We start from the raw sequence: 20,002 nt of genomic DNA, 5'->3' as shown, positions 1-20,002 counted from the left end.
TCTAGGGTACAGATGTGGGGACCTGCATGAAAAACCTCCTAAGCTTATCTTTACCAGCTTAGGTCAAAACTTCCCCAAGGTACAAAATATTACCCCTTGGACAGGCCGCTACCACCACCAAACTAATACTGGTTACTGGGGAAGAGCTGTTTGGACGCGTCCTTCCCCCCAAAATACTTCCCAAAACCTTGCACCCCACTTCCTGGACAAGGTATGGTAAAAAGCCTCACCAATTTGCCTAGGTGACTACAGACCCAGACCCTTGGATCTTAAGAACAATGAACAATCCTCCCAACACTTGCACTCCCCCTTTCCTGGGAAATGTTGGATAAAAAGCCTCACCAATTTGCCTAGGTGACTACAGACCCAGACCCTTGGATCTTAGAACAATGAAAAAGCATTCAGTGTTTTACAAGAAGACTTTTAATAAAAAAATAGAAGTAAATAGAAATAAAGAAATCCCCCCTGTAAAATCAGGATGGTAGATATCTTACAGGGTAATTAGATTCAAAAACATAGAGAACCCCTCTAGGCAAAACCTTAAGTTACAAAAAAGATACACAGACAGAAATAGTTATTCTATTCAGCACAATTCTTTTCTCAGCCATTTAAAGAAATCATAATCTAACACATACCTAGCTAGATTACTTACTAAAAGTTCTAAGACTCCATTCCTGTTCTGTCCCCGGCCAAGACGACTACAGACAGACCCACAAACCCTTTGTTTCTCTCCCTCCTCCCAGCTTTTGAAAGTATCTTGTCTCCTCATTGGTCATTTTGGTCAGGTGCCAGCGAGGTTACCTTTAGCTTCTTAACCCTTTACAGGTGAGAGGAGCTTTCCCCTGGCCAGGAGGGATTTCAAAGGGGTTTACCCTTCCCTTTATATTTATGACACGCCCCCCAAATCTCAGCTAGGGTGAAACACTGGCTGGGATTTCTTCCTGGAGCTCTAGGAAAACAGAGTTAATAAGACACATGCATCTCTAAATATACTACCAAGTACATAAAGACTAACAATATTTTCCACATCTCAAGGACGATTTTAACCAGTTGATTCTGGGAAACTTTCACGGGAGAGTGCATCAGCCACTTTGTTAGAAGCTCCTGAGATGTGTTGGATGTCGAAATCAAAATCTTGGAGAGCTAAACTCCACCGAAGAAGTTTTTTGTTAGTTTCTTTGACGGTGTGAAGCCACTTTAGTGCAGCATGGTCGGTTTGCAGGTGGAAACGCCGTCCCCAAACATATGGGCGTAGCTTTTCCAGAGCGTAGACAATGGCATAACATTCTTTTTCAGTGACTGACCAGTTGCTTTCCCTCTCAGACAGTTTTTTGCTGAGAAACACTACAGGGTGGAATTCTTGATCAGGTCCTTTCTGCATTAAAACTGCTCCCACACCACGCTCGGATGCATCTGTGGTTACTAGGAACGGTTTGTCAAAGTCTGGGGCCCTTAGTATAGGGTCAGACATGAGTGTCGCTTTAAGCTTGTTAAAGGCCTTCTGACACTTTCCGGTCCACTGAACAGCATTTGGCTGTTTCTTTTTGGTTAGGTCTGTCAGTGGGGCAGCAATTTGGCTGTAGTGCGGTACAAATCGTCTGTAATAACCGGCCAAGCCTAAGAAGGATTGAACCTGTTTCTTTGACTTTGGGACAGGCCACTTTTGGATAGCATCCACTTTGGCCTGTAGGGGGCTGATAGTTCCTTGACCCACCTGGTGTCCAAGGTAAGTCACTCTGTTTAGGCCTATTTGACACTTCTTAGCCTTAACAGTTAGTCCTGCCTCCCTTATGCGCTCAAGGACTTTTTGTAGATGTTCCAGGTGGTCTGCCCAGGAATCCGAAAATATGGCCACATCGTCAAGGTAGGCGACTGCATATTCTCCTAATCCCGCTAGGAGCCCATCTACAAGTCTTTGGAAAGTGGCGGGTGCATTTCGCAGCCCGAAAGGGAGTACATTAAATTCATACAGCCCGAGATGTGTGATGAAGGCTGACCTTTCCTTGGCAGATTCATCTAGCGGTACCTGCCAGTACCCCTTGGTTAAGTCCAAGGTAGAGATGAACTGGGCCCTTCCCAGTTTCTCTAATAGTTCATCTGTGCGTGGCATGGGATAGTTGTCTGGGCGAGTTACAGCATTTAGCTTACGGTAGTCCACGCAAAAACGTATTTCCCCATCTGGTTTGGGAACTAGAACCACTGGAGATGCCCATGCACTTTCAGAGGGGCGGATTACACCCATCTGTAACATATCCTGGATCTCCCGTTCTATAGCAGTTTTAGCTTGAGGAGACACCCGGTAAGGTTGGACCCTAATTGGGTGAGCATTACCTGTGTCAATGGAGTGGTATGCCCGTTCAGTCAGTCCTGGGGTGGCTGAGAACGTTGGCGCGTAGCTAGTGCACAGCTCCTGGATCTGCTGTCGCTGCATACGCCCAAGGGTCATGGAGAGGTTCACCTCTTCCACACCACCAGCACATTTCCCTTCGTAGTAGACACCTTCAGGCCACTCAGCGTCGTCTCCTCCCTGGGCTGTAAACTGACAAACCTTTAATTCTCTGGAATAAAAGGGCTTTAGAGAATTAATATGATACACCTTAGGCTTTCGGTTGGAGGTGGGGAATGCTATGAGATAATTAACAGCTCCCAGGCGCTCCTGGACCACGAATGGCCCTTCCCACGATGCTTCCATTTTATGGGCCTGGAGCGCCTTTAAGACCATGACCTGGTCTCCTACTTTGAAGGAACGCTCTCTGGCATGTTTATCATACCAGGCTTTTTGCTCTTTTTGAGCATCCTGTAAGTTTTCTCTAGCAAGGGCTAAAGAGGTTCGGAGGGTGTTTTGTAGGTTGGTTACAAAGTCCAGAATGTTAGTTCCTGGAGAAGGTGTAAATCCCTCCCATTGCTGCTTCACCAACTGCAATGGCCCCTTAACCTCACGGCCATATACAAGTTCAAATGGGGAAAACCCTAAACTGGGATGTGGTACAGCTCTGTAGGCAAAGAGCAACTGCTGCAATACTAGGTCCCAATCATTGGAGTGCTTATTTACGAATTTACGTATCATGGCCCCCAAAGTTCCATTAAACTTCTCCACCATGCCATTTGTTTGATGATGGTAAGGAGTGGCAACCAAGTGATTTACCCCATGAGCTTCCCAAAGGTTTTTCATAGTTCCTGCCAGGAAACTAGTCCCTGCATCTGTGAGGATGTCGGAGGGCCAACCTACCCTGGCAAAAATGTCTGCTAGTGCCTGGCACACACTTTTAGCCCTGGTGTTGCTTAGAGCTACTGCTTCCGGCCATCGGGTGGCAAAATCCATGAAAGTCAGTATGTACTGCTTTCCTCTGGGTGTCTTTTTCGGAAAAGGACCCAGAATATCCACAGCTACTCGCTGAAATGGAACTTTAATGATGGGGAGTGGCTGGAGAGGCGCTTTGACCTGGTCTTGGGGTTTTCCCACTCTTTGGCACACCTCACAAGACTGGACATAGGTAGAAACATCCTTGCCCATTCCCTCCCAGTGGAATGACCCCCCCAAACGGTCTTTGGTCCTGTTCACCCCAGCATGGCCACTAGGGTGATCATGGGCTAAGCTCAAGAGCTTGGCCCGGTATTTAGTTGGAACTACCAACTGTCTCTGAGGATGCCAGTCTTCCTGGTGTCCCCCAGAAAGAGTTTCCTTGTATAAAAGTCCTCTTTCTACAACAAACCTGGATCGATTAGAAGAGCTGAGAGGCGGTGGGTTGCTCCGTGCCGCCGTCCAAGCTCTCTGGAGGCTTTCATCTGCTTCCTGTTCGGTCTGGAACTGTTCCCTTGATGCTGGAGACATCAGTTCCTCATGGGATTGTGGACCTAGGCTTGGTCCCTCTGGAAGCGATATAGGGGATGGTGCTGTTTCTGTTGACTGTGAACCGCTCTCCGCTCGTGCACTATGTTGGGATTCAGGCTCCGGCTGAGCCTCTTGTGTAGGGTTATCGGCTGCTGCCAGTTCAGGTTCGGTGGGGCCCTCTGGTGTTGAGGTTGCAAGTACTGGATTCAGTGCTGACACGGGGTCTGGTGTTGGTTGTTCGGCTGGTTCCGGTTCTGGGACTGGTTCCGTCTGGGTCTCTGGGACTGGATCCACTACTGCTGTTGCAGACATTGGCCTGGGGTCCAGGTCCATCACCTCTGACTGGGTCCTGATAGAAGTTTCCGGAACAGAGCTAGGCCTCACGGCTTGTTTAGCCTGGTTGCGGGTGACCATTCCCACCCTCTTGGCCTGCTTCACATGATTGGCCAAGTCTTCCCCCAACAGCATGGGGATGGGATAATCATCATAGACTGCAAAAGTCCACATTCCTGACCAGCCCTTGTACTGGACAGGCAACTTGGCTGTAGGCAAATTGAAAGAGTTGGACTTGAAGGGTTGAATCGTCACTTGGATCTCTGGGTTGATTAAATTGGGGTCCACTAAGGAAGCATGGATAGCTGACACTTGTGCTCCGGTGTCCCTCCACGCGGTGACCTTCTTCCCACCCACACTCACAGTTTCCCTCCGTTCCAAGGGTATCTGGGAGGTATCTGGGCCTGTGGACCTCTGGTGTGATTCCGGTGCAATGAACTGTAATCTGTTGGGGTTCTTGGGGCAGTTGGCCTTTACATGCCCCAGCTCGTTACACTTAAAACATCGTCCAGCTGACGGGTCACTGGGGCGAGGAGGGTTGCTGGAGAACGGGGTGGTGGGACGATAAGGGGTCTGGAGGGTTCTTTGGGAGGTAGGTGGGGCTTTGGGCGGCCCCCGGTAATAGGGTGTGGTCTGGGGTGGTCCCTTCTGGTCTCCGCTCCAACTGCGACCAGTTTTCTTCTTCTCTGCCACCTCCACCCATCTGGCTCCAATCTCTCCTGCCTCAATTACAGTTTTGGGTTTCCCATCTAGGATGTATCTTTCTATTTCCTCAGGAACACCCTCTAAGAATTGTTCCATTTGCATTAGGAAGGGCAAATTTACTGGAGATTCAACACTTGCTCCTGATATCCAGGCATCCCAATGTTTTACAATGTGGTAGGCATGTCGGGTAAATGACATGTCTGGTTTCCACCTTAGGGCTCTGAACCTCCGACGAGACTGCTCGGGTGTTATCCCCATTCTGACTCTCGCCTTGGATTTAAACAGTTCATACTTGTTCATATGTTCTTTAGGCATTTCAGCTGCCACCTCAGCTAAGGGTCCACTGAGCTGCGGCCTCAGCTCTACCATGTATTGGTCAGTAGAGATGTTGTACCCAAGGCAGGCCCTTTCGAAGTTTTCTAAGAAGGCCTCAGTATCATCACCTGCCTTGTAGGTGGGGAACTTTCTGGGATGGGAAGTGGTACCTGGAGAAGGATTGCTAGGGTTTGTTGGTATATTCTGCTGGGCCTTTATCCTCTCCATCTCCTCCACATGCTTCCTTGCCTCCATTTCCCTCTTGTGGGCAGCCTCCTGTACCTCCTTCTCCAGCCGCATGAGTTCTGTCTGTCTTTCATGTTCCCTTTGTTTTTCCTCAGCCTGAAATTTGGCTAATTCCAGCTGTAGTCGAGCTGAGGATTTGGCCATTCTAACCTCTCTGTTTTTAACTAACTTTACACCCGAGGTTTAGAAATAAACAAACAAAACTTGGCTGTAAACTTTTGCTGTGCTGGAATAGAGTACCTATTCTCTGATAGTGATTGTCAGCCTACAGAAAAAGACAATTCCCTTGTCTCTGCTCTGGGCCCAAATTAAAGCAAAAAACCTCCAACTACTTGGAAAACTGCTTACCCAGCCCAAAGAAAAAAAAAAATTTCTTTTCAAACCTGTGCTCCTTGTAAAAAAAAAAAAAAAAAATCAAAATCCTAAAAAAAAACCCTGCCACTTTTGTCTCCAGGCAAATGGGTAGAGCACACACCCCCTATTTACTTTTAGGAAGAAAAGAAAAAAAAAAAAACCTCTGGGTTGGAAGACTGTGAATTTCCCTGCAGGAGTTAAGTACCCTGCCTCCAGGCAAGAAAACCTGCAATTCACAAGATAATCCCCTTTTGTCTCTGCTTGGCCACAAAGCAGAGAGAAACCAAGCTGCTTTCAGTTTCAAAGCTGTCTTCTGGACTTCCTAAAAATTCCTTTTTAAAATCTGTATTTCTAGTTCAAAAAATCTCAACTGGATCTCAAAATGATTTCAGGTTAATCCCACCAGAAGTTATCCAGTCCCCTGCTCAAAGCAGGACCAACCCCCAACTAAATCATCAACTTTCATCTCTCTCTCTCACACCCCCCTTTAATTCAAGTGTAATCTAATCAATACCCAATACATATTTTATGTCTTAAGCTATGTGCACAACAATGCATAATCATCTCTCGCTGGGGAAACTTTCAGTGCTATCACCCCGTCCATTTACCTAATCCCTAATGCTTGCACAAACTGAAGAGAAGACAACATTTGGTATCCTTTACAGCAGTGGTTCTCAACCTATTAACCATGGTGGTCCGCATATGCAACTCTGTGTGCGTTATGTGGGCTGCATCCACACAATATATATATATATATTACCTGTATGGCCCTGAGGAGGTCACATGGGCTGTAGCTGTGTGCTGACTGGGCCGCAAGCAGCCCGCAGGCCCTGGGTTGAGAATCCCTGCTTTAGAGAAAGAGCTGCATGTATCTTCCCTTTCATCAACACATCGCAACTCCTTTGTACTGGAAAGCATTAGCCTGTTTCTTCCATAAAGTTTGTTTCCATATAAATCTACATTTCAGATAGTGATGTATCCAAATACGCACAACAACATAATGCTAACCAGGACTCAGGCCATTATACATTACGGACAAGGTGGTGCTTAGTCAAGACTTGGATGAAAGACTGGTGCTGGTGATCAGTAAATGGCTCTTTTCCCACCAAATCAGTATTGGAGCAATGCCCTAGTATGGTAGTTAGAGGATATTGTGATGATGGAGGCACCAACTGACTAGTAAGACATAAAACCAAAGCACTTATGTAATTCTTCCCCTTAACTTGTTTCCCTGGGGAAGGTAGGTTCTAGGAAATCAGACACAACCACAAGACGAACACAGGCAAATGTAATTTGTCACCTCATGAGACAAGAGTAATAGAATGGGAAAGACGAATGTCTGAGCTGTCCAGCACAATTTGATTCAGGAAAAAAAGGACACTGAAACACCTATTTTGTGATCGTGTGCAGTTGTGATCACTGCAGATCCCATGGCATTTCTCAGCAGTACGGTTATGGAATTTGAATGTCCTAGCCAAATTCACAACACGGGTAACTAGATTCTGGCAACCTACAATTCTTCCTTTATCTTTAGTTAAGCAAACTATTCTTCATTCTCCCCATTGCCCACACACAGCCTCACAAAAAACCCTGAGGTGTATGGTAATGTAGCTGGAAAAGAATACTCCCACTCAACAATAATTAGCAGCTGGATCATGTTTTCATCTTCAAGATGATTTACAAACATTAGCCTATTGATCAGGACTGAAATGCTGTCGTTTCAGTGGATTTCAGTCTCTGGCAGACCGCTCCCTGCAGTCTCTTTCCTCAGGGCCATATGACTGGGGAAAAGGGAGCTGTTGCATGGGTCCTACTTCCCCAGAGAGAAATCTTCTCAGCACAGTTCTAGGTACAGAAATTGCTGGATTGGGGAAAAGATAGACCCAGCTGGGCCCCTTCTTACCACATGTGGCCTAGTACACCAGCCCCCAGATTCACAAATTTATACCAGACCTGCACTCTTCATTAGCAGTGGGGGCTGACTTTCTGTGATGGGTCAAGTAATCCGTGCGCACATTGTGGAGTGATTTGGTACTTGTCAGGGATAGTGTATCAAAGCCAAGAAAAATATTACAACAGGAAAGTAGTAAAAGCAAATCTGCCCCAAGCCCACTAGGGCAGTTTCAATGGATTTGGCTTGCCACAGGGAGGCCAATGCATTGCAATGTAGAACTCCTTGCCCCTTTCGGCAGTTCTCATGGCACAGAAGTTCAGTGGTGTCTGCACTTCTGAAACATGCAGCCAGAAGACACCCATTAAAAAGGCAAGTCCTTGTCTCATTCCTTAGGATCTCTTAAGTGCCCATCAATTCTTACCTCTCTCACTCTTCTCTGCTCCAAGGACTACATGCTAGACAAGCAAAGGGACTGGCCAAAGAGCAGCCTTGAAGCTACTGAAACTAAATGCAGTGGGTCCTCCTGATATTATGACTGATTTACCTCTTATTCAGCATTTAGAGTTTGAGGAGACTTTTGACATTAATTACAGAGACACACTAGAGAGGCGAGAATAAAAAACCCACCATGGTGCATTAGTACAGACATCTTAACATTCAACTCTGTTGATTCAGTGGGTGGGTGTGGGGGGGGCAGGGGTGTATTTACAGAGGAAGAAAAGGAAAAACAATGAAAGGAAACTTGTTTGTGGGGGAATCTATAACTTGCCTTCTCACATAGACTTGCTTTACTGCACACTTAACAGCTACCCATACATACAGATACATGGAGTGAGCAGAGTCATCATCTTATTTCTCTTAAAATTACTCTTGTGGGTTGTTGTTGTTTTTCTTACATATAAAAGAGGCTCTTGTCATGGACAATGACTACTCAAACTCCTAGTCTTTGTGGGTGGCACATCCTCCAAGCAACTCATGCACTTGGTAGAAGGAGTTTTTCTCTTACAGATTCTGCATTCCTTTCTGCAGGTAGAAATGTTCTGCAATGTACAGCATAAACAAAGAGAGACATAGTTATAGTTGAGTGAAATTTTCCAACTGAAACTTTTGGGGGGGGGCTGGAAAAAGAAAAAACAACACCTTTGGGTCAACCAAAGCATTTCACAAATTTTTGAAAAATTCGTGGCAAAAATGTTGCCACGTTGTTTCAGTCCAAAAAAACAGAAGAAAATTGAAAGGTTTCCTTTCAATATTTTAAGAACAAAATGTAGCAATTTTCTGATTTGAAATTACTTTGTGTCAAATTTTATTTTTAAAAAAATTTTAAAAAAATCTTATAGCTGAAAGTTTAAACAAAAATGGTTGGGTCAAACAAAACATTTCATTTAGTCCAAAGGGAATTATTTTATTTTACTTGCTGGAAAATTGCCAGCAAACCAAAAAGTCAGTTATTCACACAACTCTAGACATAACCATGATGTTCCCTCCCTGTTGGTCACGCTGGAGAACCACAGGTAGTGCAAACTAGTAGATAGGGTAACAGATTAGGACTTAGGAGACTGAATTCTGTTACTAGCTCTGCCATTGCCTGACTGTGTGACCTTGGGCAAGTCACTTCACTCTGCTTCCCCTTCCATCCTTTGTTATGTATATTAAGCTTTAAGCTCTTTGATGCGGGGACTGTCCTCTTGCTCCGTGTTTACACAGTGCCTAGCACAATAGATCCCCAGTCGTGACTGTAGCCTCTCAGCACCACTGAAATACAAGTAGTAAATAATTGCTCATTGCTTATTAAATGAATTAATACAAAGTTTAAGTGATGCTATTGCTTCTGGCCCACCTTCTCAAGTGCATGTATTTTACATGCCACCGTAAACGTAGACATGCCTTTAGTGACAATGAATGATACTGTATATTAGTTAGAGTCATTCAAATCATTCTTCATTCTTGTGGAGGACTTCCCTTCTTCTCTGTATTTTTAGTGCTATGTGATAATAGGAAGCCCAATCTGAAATACTGGATCTGTATAAAAACTTTCCTAATGTTGGGGTGTTTCAATGTTTGGGGGAATTTTCTAAAGTGCCCAAGTGACTTAGGAGCCTAGTTACCATTTTCTAAAACATGTAGGAGCTTAAATCACTTGGTCATTTTTGAACATTTTACTCCAGGCTTCCAGTTCAGCTCACTGGTTTTGAGTCTACCTGAAACAATTTTTTTTTAGAATTGCCTGTGAACTTAATCAGTTATTTACACCTTTAGTCAGAAGGTTTACTAGCCAACCCAGTAGACTGAAAGGGGACATGACAACAGTTTGCAAGTACACAAAAGGTTGCTACAAGGAGGCAGGTGAAAAATTGTTCTCCTTAACTTCTGAGCACAAGACAAGAAGCAATGGGCTAAAACTGCAGCAAGGGAGGTTTAGGTTGGACATTAGGAAAAGCTTCCTGTCAGGGTAGTTAAGCACTGGAACAAATTGCTGAGGGAAGTTGTGGAATCTCCATTATTGGAGGCTTTTAAGAATAGGTTAGACAAACACTGGTCAGGAATGGTTTAGTTATTCTTTAGGCGGTGGCTACACGAAAGAAGATGCTGTATATAAGCTCTTTAGTGTAGCCGCTCTAAACTGAAGGGAAAGAGAGCAGCTTAATTACTCCAGCCCCCGTGATCAACAGTAGCAACACTGTCCACACCAGTGCTTAAGTCGGAATAAGGGGGTCACTCAAGGGGGTGACTAATTTACACCCCTAAGGGCCATAATTTATGTCAACTTAAGCTGTAGTGTAGCCGTAGCCCTGCCTTGAGTGCAGGGGATTGGACTTGTAATGAGACGCGCAGACTTGATGAAACTCACAGCCTTCTTGTGTATGCACTTAGCATAACCCGCAGCCATTTTGTATGCTCAGCCACCATAAGCTGGAAACAAAATAAAACTAGAGAGCCAGGGGACTTCAGCCTTGGCATAACTAGACAGATAGTAATGCTGTAGCTGATACTTTTCTATCTGTCTAGCTATGCCAAGGCTGAATTCCCCCGACTCTGGCGTTTAGTTATATTCACAAAGTCATGAGACTGGAGAAAGAATGGACAAGCTAACCTTGAGTTTCTGCAGCTTCTTCCTGATAATAAAAAGTAAAAGGTTTTGCTATTGCAAGTGTATCCCCACTAATGAAGCATAAAGATAAGTAGACCTTGAGAAGTTTTTATAAACTTTGAAAAATACAAAAGATACTGGGTAGGCGGTCTTAGGAATGTGAATCCCTGTATAGTGAGAATGATTGGTCAGTGTTTTTTGCATAGCTATGTTTTAAGTAAAATAACTGGTTAAGGCATAGATAAGAGAAATCCTCATTTTGACTATATAATGAGGGTCAGAAAACAAGTGCATTGGAACTTGATTCCGGGATACAGCTCAAGACCAAAGCTGCTAGGATTTTTAATCCCTATATGACCAGGCTGTGCAGAAGCTGGAGCCCAGACAACAAGACCCTGACAGGCCATCGGGAGATGTCTGTCTTATCGGGAGTGGTGAGCAGAAGATGCTTGGCGTGTGTATTTTGTTGATTTGTTGCTAATTGTTAATAAATATTTGTATATGTTTAAGGATATTCACTGTGTGAGGCTCTTTCACTGGGAAAGGCCTCACAGACCCATAAAGCCCTCAGTCCACTGGGAATGGGTTTAGCTCTGAGCTAACGGAGCAGTACAGTTGGGTCCCTTATGCTCTGAATTCCCATGAGGGAGGGTAGGGGTGGAGTCTTAATATGTGCAGGTAACAGACTAGGTGACCTACTGAGGTCCCTTCCAGGCCTAAACGTCTATGATTCAAAAGGGGCATGAACCAAATATAAAATCTGGATCCAGATCAGAACTTCCTCAAAGCTTAAGAGTTCAGTTTTTGTTCAGGCTCATCTCCAGCGGTAACAATGATAAGCTCAAAAGGCCAGACACTCTGAACCCATCTTCTCTGAGGAGTATGAATATAACATTTCCAGTAGGGGGAGCCAGTGTTTCCTGCAGCTAAAGTGGGTCATTTAATCCTTTAACTTCTAAGCTGTTCTGCAAACTCTAAGGCCTGGTCTTCAGAGGTGCCGAACAATTACTGCAATCACAGAGGATTTTTACAAACAGTTAATTTGCTAGTTGTAATTTCATTAGCACAGAAATTCTCATCCTGATCACATTATTGGACATTTCCTTTAATCATTCAAAATTTTGAGTGTTCCATAGAACGTAACAGCCCTAATATAAGGATTCCAGAACACTGGTGTATCATAACATGTCTACACTATTAGAGGCCAAAACAGCTTAGAAATATTGCAGAACAAGGAATATTTGCTATAAATTCATTTTTGCTATAGTCACCCATTTGAATAATCAGCTATAAATAATTTAGAGGGTAAGCGGTAGCACTTACATACAGAACACAACCAAGAATAAGTAAATAAAGTAGTATGAAAATGTAATGGGTACTAATAATCAGCCCTACAGTCATTCTATTAGGTGCACAGTATATTTTAAATAAAAGGTTGTTTCTGTTCTCCTTTCAAATGTAAGTAGATCTTCTGGCAAACATGACAAATGAAAAATGAGTTTTTAAGCTAAACTAGAATAAAAGATTTAATTCAAAAACTGTGATTTAAAGAATAGCAGCAATATAAAGTGCAATCCAAATCCACTGGTGAGTTCTACTTAAAAATGTGACTGGGCACAAATTTCATAATTGCCAAAGTGACTTAGGTGCCTAATTCTCTTGAAAATGAGACCCAGGCCTCATTTTTAAGTGCCAAAAGGTACACCAGATAACAATACAATCTTGAATTTCTGCCATGCTGTTTCTCCTTACCCCCTGTTCAAATGGGAGAGTTAATAGCCAAGACCCGATACACATTGTGATAGACTTAAACGAGGCTTTGACAGAATAGGTGCATAAATCCAATTGCATGAATTGCAACAAAGGATTGAAGGCCAGAGATATGAATGTCAACCTCCTACTCCTGGAAGTAATCCCACTGAAATCTGTAAGACTACTCACTTGATAAGGATTTTCAGGACCAGGTCCCAAGCATTAACATCAACTTTCTTTTTGTCAGAATCTTACTGTTATTTAAGCACTGCTTCCCTGTATTTAGTCACTGAATTACAGTCCAGTAAGGAAGCGCACTGAATCATCACGCATTCAGCAGGATAAAAGTTCTGCATGGTAACAACGGCACCATCCGGGAGTGTCCTTCAGACAGCCATGAAAAATGAACTAGCTTGCAAAGCGCTTATCCTGATGACATGAGTTATCTCACTAAATAGTTCAGTTCAAAGAGGGGGCAACCATAAGAATCTTACAGCAACAAGAGAGACTTTTCAGTTCATTCATAACTCCCAATATAAGCTTTCTTAATCATGATTGTTAGAAGAAAATAATGTAAGCTTCCATATATCAATAGCCTTCACAATACAAAATAACAACTTTCAGAGACAAAAGAACCTGTGAGTCACAGCATAGCAGCTGGAGGTTTGGGGATTTTTTTGGTAATTGTAGATTCGGATTAAATGAATAATCCTTTTTCAATTGTGCTACAGATCAATTTATGGTTACAGAACAGCAATATACAAAATGCTGGTTACTGTAATAATACTTCATTAAATGAATAGGTAGGCTGGTTGCTGAAATCAGAGGAGCATTATTTACCTCTTTTTATTGAATACTGATCTGGATGCTTAACAAATAGAATGCCGCTTAATTAAGCGATTTTATCTAAGAAACTTTGATTCGATAATAAGTAGTAGTTTAAATATCAACTGGTATTTTCTCATTCAATCATTTTCAATTATCATCAACAATAGAATGAGTGTTATTGCAATAAAGATTTCTCAAGGCAGTGGGAAGGACTTTTAATATGTACTCCTACCACCACCATTTTATGGATCAGATTCTAATCTTAATTGTACGTTGCGTAACTGAAATCAGTGCTCTTGAATTGGAACTAGGAATACCATTGCCCTTTTTGAGATACGCTTTTGCAAACACATGCCATTCTGAATCTAGTAATGGTAACTACACTGGTAACACTAGTAAACAGTCTAACTAAAGCTGTAAATAACATTGTTAAATTAATGGGCAATTCTGAAAAAAAATTGTTTCAGGTCCCCTCAACGCCAAAATTTTTCCAACTGAAAAGTCAAAAAGGTTTTGAGTCAAAAGCAATAGGTTATTTGACCTACCCACCCCCCAAAAAAGATTTCATTTTGATTGAGCATTAAAAAATAAAATAAAATTGAAGGAAATTTCTAAATGAAGTAATTTCAAATTGAAAAATAAAAACATTTCGTTTCAAAGATGTCGAAACAAAAAACATTTTGAATTTCAGAATTCCCCGCTGCCCCAAACACAAACTATCATGAATTCCTGAAACATTTTCATGTCACTAAATCTGCATTTTTCATCAAAAAAAGTTTCGGGTGAAAAATTTTGCCCAGCTCTAATGATGACTCTAATCCAGCAGAGCATTTGAGCACATGCCGAACTTTTAAGCACAAGTCATTCAGTTAATCAATGGGGCTATTTACTTGCATAAGTGTATATATTACCTTTGTATGAAGGGGATGCGTACAGGGTATGAAACCCACTGCCCTCACTGGCTTACAGAGCCTGAAGCTCCAGTCCAAGCCCAAACGTCTACACTGCTATTTTTAGCCCCGTAGCATGAGCCTTAGTCAGTTGACCCGGGCTCCGAGACTCGCTGCTCCAAGTATTATTTTTCCCCCCAGGGTAGACATCCCCTATTTCACTGGAGAGAGTACCCACACTTTCCTCGGGATCACTTTATAAAGGTGCCATGAGATTTGATGGACTCAGTACTAGCTCTTTTTTCCACACAGCCTCCAGTTAATGGGACGTGTATTGACTATAGGAGCATATGGATGGTAGGATCATTGCTCAGTTCGGAAGCATAGTAACTGCTATGCCCTGAACAAATATGTCAAGTACACACTGGGTAAATCCCCTAGGAAGTAAGAATTAAGCCAAAACCAAAGTTACTGAAAGGCATGTCCAATACTTCACACTGGTGCTAGTAGAGAAATGTGGGGGATAGGAGCTTTAAAAAAAAAAATGGGGAAAGTGATTTGGAGGAGGATTATTTTTTATTCACAATTCCATCACAGAGACAGGAAGTAATGCATTAAGGGCTAGAGTGGAACCCAAACATTCCCTTTAACTTTAATGAAGTTCAGATCTAAACCCAGCCTTCCTAGTCAGCTTCTAGCTCTACAAAGCACTGCGCCAAAATCCTAAGCCCCAGTCCTTCCAGTAACTTTGGTTATCATGATGAGAGTGCTCTAGGTCTGTATATATATGGAAATAGGTACGGTGCTTGTAGATTGCACTCAGGAGCGGGTGGCATAGTTCCTTGGTTTGTAGGCCTGACAGAAACTAACCATTTGTAGTGCACAAGGAGTTCTCTGCACAGCTTTTAAAAGGTACTTTTAAATCCTGAAGCCAGTGTTGTCTACTCTCATGATTTTGTCATGAGTCTCATGATAATTGTTTTCCAGAAAGCCCCAGCTCCTGGAGTCAAGTGGCTATGTGATGATTTCAGCCTTCATTCTTAAAGTAGTAGTAAGTTTCTAGCCCCCATGGCTGTGTAGAAAGCTTGTAAATGTGATCCCAGTGCACCCTAAAGGCTCAGAAAGCAGAAGGCAAATAAAAAGACCACCAAATCTATTATTTTTGCATAATCTCATGATTGTAAAGCCAATCTCATGATTTTTGGACATTTGGAGTTGGCAATACTGTGAAACTGCAGTTTGGGCCCATCTCTGTTAGCAAATTGACAGGCTGGGACAGAGAGCTGCCTCATCCCACCTAGGCTAAAAAGCAAGTGCTATCTTCTCGTTAGCTGGGGGAAATGGACAATCATGGTGGTTCCCAAACTTCAGCACAAAATTCCCCATCTGTGTACCGCATGGCAGATCACTATTCCGACAGCTTTTTCTTGCTATGTATATGGATCTCCTAGAGAGAGAGAACACCTTCTCAGTAGAGAACTGCCTTGGGTCTTTGAAATGAGACTGTAGCCCTTAGTGTGGAAAAGAAAACGATTTTGCCTGTCAAACACATACATAAATACATTCCTACTAAACATAGATCATGTCCTTTCTGCATGCATTAAGCAAATCAATGATCACAATGCTTTATTTAAATATCATAAGGGATTGTAAGGTTCAGAAAAACTCCAAACCCATAAAGTGACGCTAAGCAGGATTACTTTCTGGCGAAGTGTGGATACAAATGTAAGCTGATTATACATTTTCATGACCTACATCTCTACATAGATTTCAAAGTAACAGCCGTGTTAGTCTGTATTCGCAAAAAGAAAAGGAGTACTTGTGGCACCTTAGAGACTAACCAATTTATTTGAGCATAAGCTTTCGTGAGCTACAGCTCACTTCATCGGATGCATACTGTGGAAAATACAGAAGATGTTTTTATACACACAAACCATGAAAAAATGGGTGTTTATCACTACAAAAGGTTTTCTCTCCTCCTACCCCACTCTCCTGCTGGTAATAGCTTATCTAAAGTGATCACTCTCCTTACAATGTGTATGATAATCAAGATGGGCCATTTCCAGCACAAATCCAGGGTTTAACAAGAACGTCTGAGGAAGGGGGGTGGGGGGTAGGAAAAAACATGGGGAAATAGGTTACCTTGCATAACGTCTTAGCCACTCCCAGTCTCTATTCAAGCCTAAGTTAATTGTATCCAATTTGCAAATCAATTCCAATTCAGCAGTCTCTCGCCGGAGTCTGGTTTTGAAGTTTTTCTGTTGTAATATCGCAACTTTCATGTCTGTAATCGCGTGACCAGAGAGATTGAAGTGTTCTCCGACTGGTTTATGAATGTTATAATTCTTGACATCTGATTTGCGTCCATTTATTCTTTTACGTAGAGACTGTCCAGTTTGACCAATGTACATGGCAGAGGGGCATTGCTGGCACTGGGAGTGGAATAGAGACTGGGAGTGGCTAAGTCATTATACAAGGTAACCTATTTCCCCTTGTTTTTTCCTACCCCCCCCTCCCCCGTTCCTCAGACGTTCTTGTTAAACCCTGGATTTGTGCTGGAAATGGCCCACCTTGATTATCATACACATTGTAAGGAGAGTGATCACTTTAGATAAGCTATTACCAGCAGGAGAGTGGGGTGGGAGGAGAGAAAACCTTTTGTAGTGATAAACACCCATTTTTTCATGGTCTGTGTGTGTATAAAAACATCTTCTGTATTTTCCACAGGATGCATCCGATGAAGTGAGCTGTAGCTCACAAAAGCTGATTTCTACATAGAGAAGCACCGCTTCATTTCCCACTTCCTACCTCCCCTGTTTCAAACAGAACGAAATCAATTTGTATACTTCCCAATGACGGATTCCATGCTTCTGTTCTTTTCTTTTTTAACGGCGATAAGAGAGAAGACTACAGCAGCCGCAACAAGGTGGGACTGCTGAGCTGTAGGAACAGCCACAGTGTAAAGTCAATGGCATTCAAAGCACTAACAGCAGCGATCAATTGAAAAGAGGTAGTAAGAAGTGTGAATCTGAAGGGAGATACAAGGTCAAAGCAGCTGGTGGGAGACAATCTGAGTAACAGCAAAAAGACAAAACAATTCACATTCATAGCCCAACATTCTTGCAGTAGTTGGTATGCTCCTGTCTCCTTAAGGAGAATTTACATTATGCTGCTTGCACCCAAGAAAGCTATATAATGAACAACACTAATTATAATGAGGTGTCATACATGACAACTGCCAATGCACTACTATCCTTCACAGGCACAGGAGATTCATTGTGCATTGTCCTGCACACAAAAGAGGCATTCCACAGAGACCGAATACATCAGTAACTCTGCTTACTTAGTTGGGAAAAAGCAAAGCAAAGCAAATGTCATTTTTCCCATGCACAGAACAGTGACATTTGTTCATGCCTATAAACTTAAAAGAAGAAACATGGCTGTCAAGAAGCAAAGCTGCCAAAACAAAAAAGGTCTGTAAGAAAGCTTTTTCATTAGATTTACGACTCATTTTTAAATGGAGGTTGCAACGGTATGTATGCTAAGTTAATAGAACACAGCATAAAGACCAATGCATTCATACTTAGAGGTTACACATATAAAAACCTGCAATTAATTCAATCGCTAGTTTTTATTCAGATTCATACGTTGGTAGGCAAAGAGAAATTTCCAGCATTTACAGAGTTACATTTTCAAGTATTAGACGCTGGTTTGATCTTGGAATATTTCTAATGCAATTGTCCAACCTTGCCAAAGAGGCTCTAGTACTAAAGGAAAGGGATAAAATGTGCTGGTTGTAGCATGTTTCCCTCTGACCAGATTAAGAGCTGTTCAATAGAAGTATAATAGAATCTGTAAATCTACTAGGACTTGAGAGCAGTGTATCTGACATTGAAGATACAGAGCTGTCATACTGGAGATAACCTACACATTGAACAGTGGGCATCTTGGTACAGATAATATATCTTCTGACAGCATTAAAGTAATAAAAACAGATTTAAACCAAAATGAAACAGACTATACCATCCAGAGCCATCACAAGGTTTATATTCAATACGAATCAATGCCTATTAGCTGCTCATATCTTTTTTTTTAAAAAAGAGCAATCGGGCCATTTATTTTTAAATGCTGTCTCTCTAATAAACACTGTCAGCCTGCTCCTAACCCCACACCCATTTGATACCACAGGCGTGTAACTCCACTGACTTCAGAAGAGTCACACTGATGTAAACAGGGAGCAACGCTTCTGAATTCGGTGGAGTTCCATGCCAGTGTAAAACCAGTGTAAAGGGATCAGACCCTGTGAGACTGCTGTGTGCCATGTTATACTGTGCGGAGGGACACCTCCTCCAGCATCTGCAAACACCTCTCTCTCAGATTGTTGCTAATGCTGGACATGATGCGGCTGTGGGTCAAACCCTGAGTCGTGAAGGGAAGACCACGCATTTCAGTGGGGCTCCTTGCACAAGTGAGGCAAGCAGCATTTGGCCCAATGTCTTTTCATTCTGGAGGTTCATCCAGGGTAGCTTTCTCCACCTTTATCGATGGCCGTGCCATCAATAGATCCTTTCCTTGAGCATAATGCTCAAATAAATTGATTAGTCTCTAAGGTGCCACAAGTCCTCCTTTTCTTTTTGCAGATACAGACTAACACGGCTGCTACTCTGAAACCTTTCCTTGTAGTGACACTCCCTGGAAACCAACACAGCTCGCTTCTGGGCCAAATATCCCTGCAAGCACCAGCCGCTTGCTGAGATTCTCCCTCTTCCTTTAACAACTGCCTCATGCAACTTCCGCTGCAGGAAGAGCAGGCACTATTCTGATGTTTGATCCCCCATGTGGCAACATAAGTTGCTACAATTAAGCTAGAGACTCTAATGTGTTGCTTAACGTAACATAAGAATGGCCCAACTGGGTCAAACCAAAGGTCCATCTAGCCCAGTATCCTGTCTTCCGACAGTGGCCAATGCCAGGTGCCCCAGAGGGAATGAACAGAACAGGTAATTACCAAGTGATCCATCCCCTGTCGCTCATTCCCAGCTTCTGGCAAAACCTATTAAGAGCTGTTCAATAGAACAGCTTACTCCCATTATTTCCAAGAGTTTACGTTAACAGCATAGTCTGATCATTCCAGATTAATAACCAAAGTGTCATTGGACCTCAGCCGATGTTTATGAGAGTTTTGCCTAGTTAAGGATTGGACCCCACAGAGATTTTAATTTTAGTACTGCAGTTGAACAGGGTCCCCTGATTTCGCCTCTCCACTCACAGAAACACTGAATACATTACCTTGAAGATACTGGTGATTTCTGAACACAAACTAGAAACAGCAAGAAAGGGTTAAATATGTGAAGAAGTCCAGTACCAACCACTGTAATTTCCCAAGGCCAGACCCCTACCTTCTGGACAGCAGTTGAGAAAATGTGGATATTGCATGTTACTGAGAAAATTAACAAAAGCAAAGAGTCTCTAAATTGACCATGCAAAGTCCCAGTATTGAGAGAGACATGGATGCTAAAATTTCAGGGGGAATATAGTAAAGACATAACTATACCATGCTTCAAGTACCAATATGCCACAATGAGACAAAGTCCCTAAGACAATCTTCCCCTCCTCCCCCTCCCACACACACACTAAAAAAATCTATGAGCAGATCTCATCACTAATATTAAATATGATTTGGCCAGGTGCAATTACTATTTAAATTTCATATAGCACTTCTAGCAGCCTTGCACTGTTCAGCATTAGCTGAAGCTTCATTA

General features: G+C 42.7%; 1 protein-coding gene and 1 long non-coding RNA gene across 7 annotated transcripts in view; one reads left to right on the top strand and one right to left on the bottom strand.

Moving 5' to 3' along the window:
• IL1RAPL2 (interleukin 1 receptor accessory protein like 2) overlaps positions 1-20,002 on the bottom strand; it is a 552,617-nt gene that overhangs the window by 435,845 nt on the left and 96,770 nt on the right. The gene's annotated exons all lie outside the window — the stretch shown is intronic.
• Positions 11,055-18,801, top strand: LOC311526716. Its single transcript, XR_014713114.1, has 3 exons — positions 11,055-11,224; positions 16,625-16,717; positions 16,968-18,801. It is a non-coding gene; the product is annotated as an uncharacterized lncRNA (long non-coding RNA).

This window comes from Lepidochelys olivacea (assembly GCF_965140295.1).
Source record: "Lepidochelys olivacea isolate rLepOli2 genome assembly, chromosome: 9".
NCBI classification, from domain to species: Eukaryota; Metazoa; Chordata; order Testudines; family Cheloniidae; genus Lepidochelys; species Lepidochelys olivacea.
Note: the sequence above shows the minus strand (reverse complement) of the source record. Positions and strands in the feature narration are given on the sequence as shown.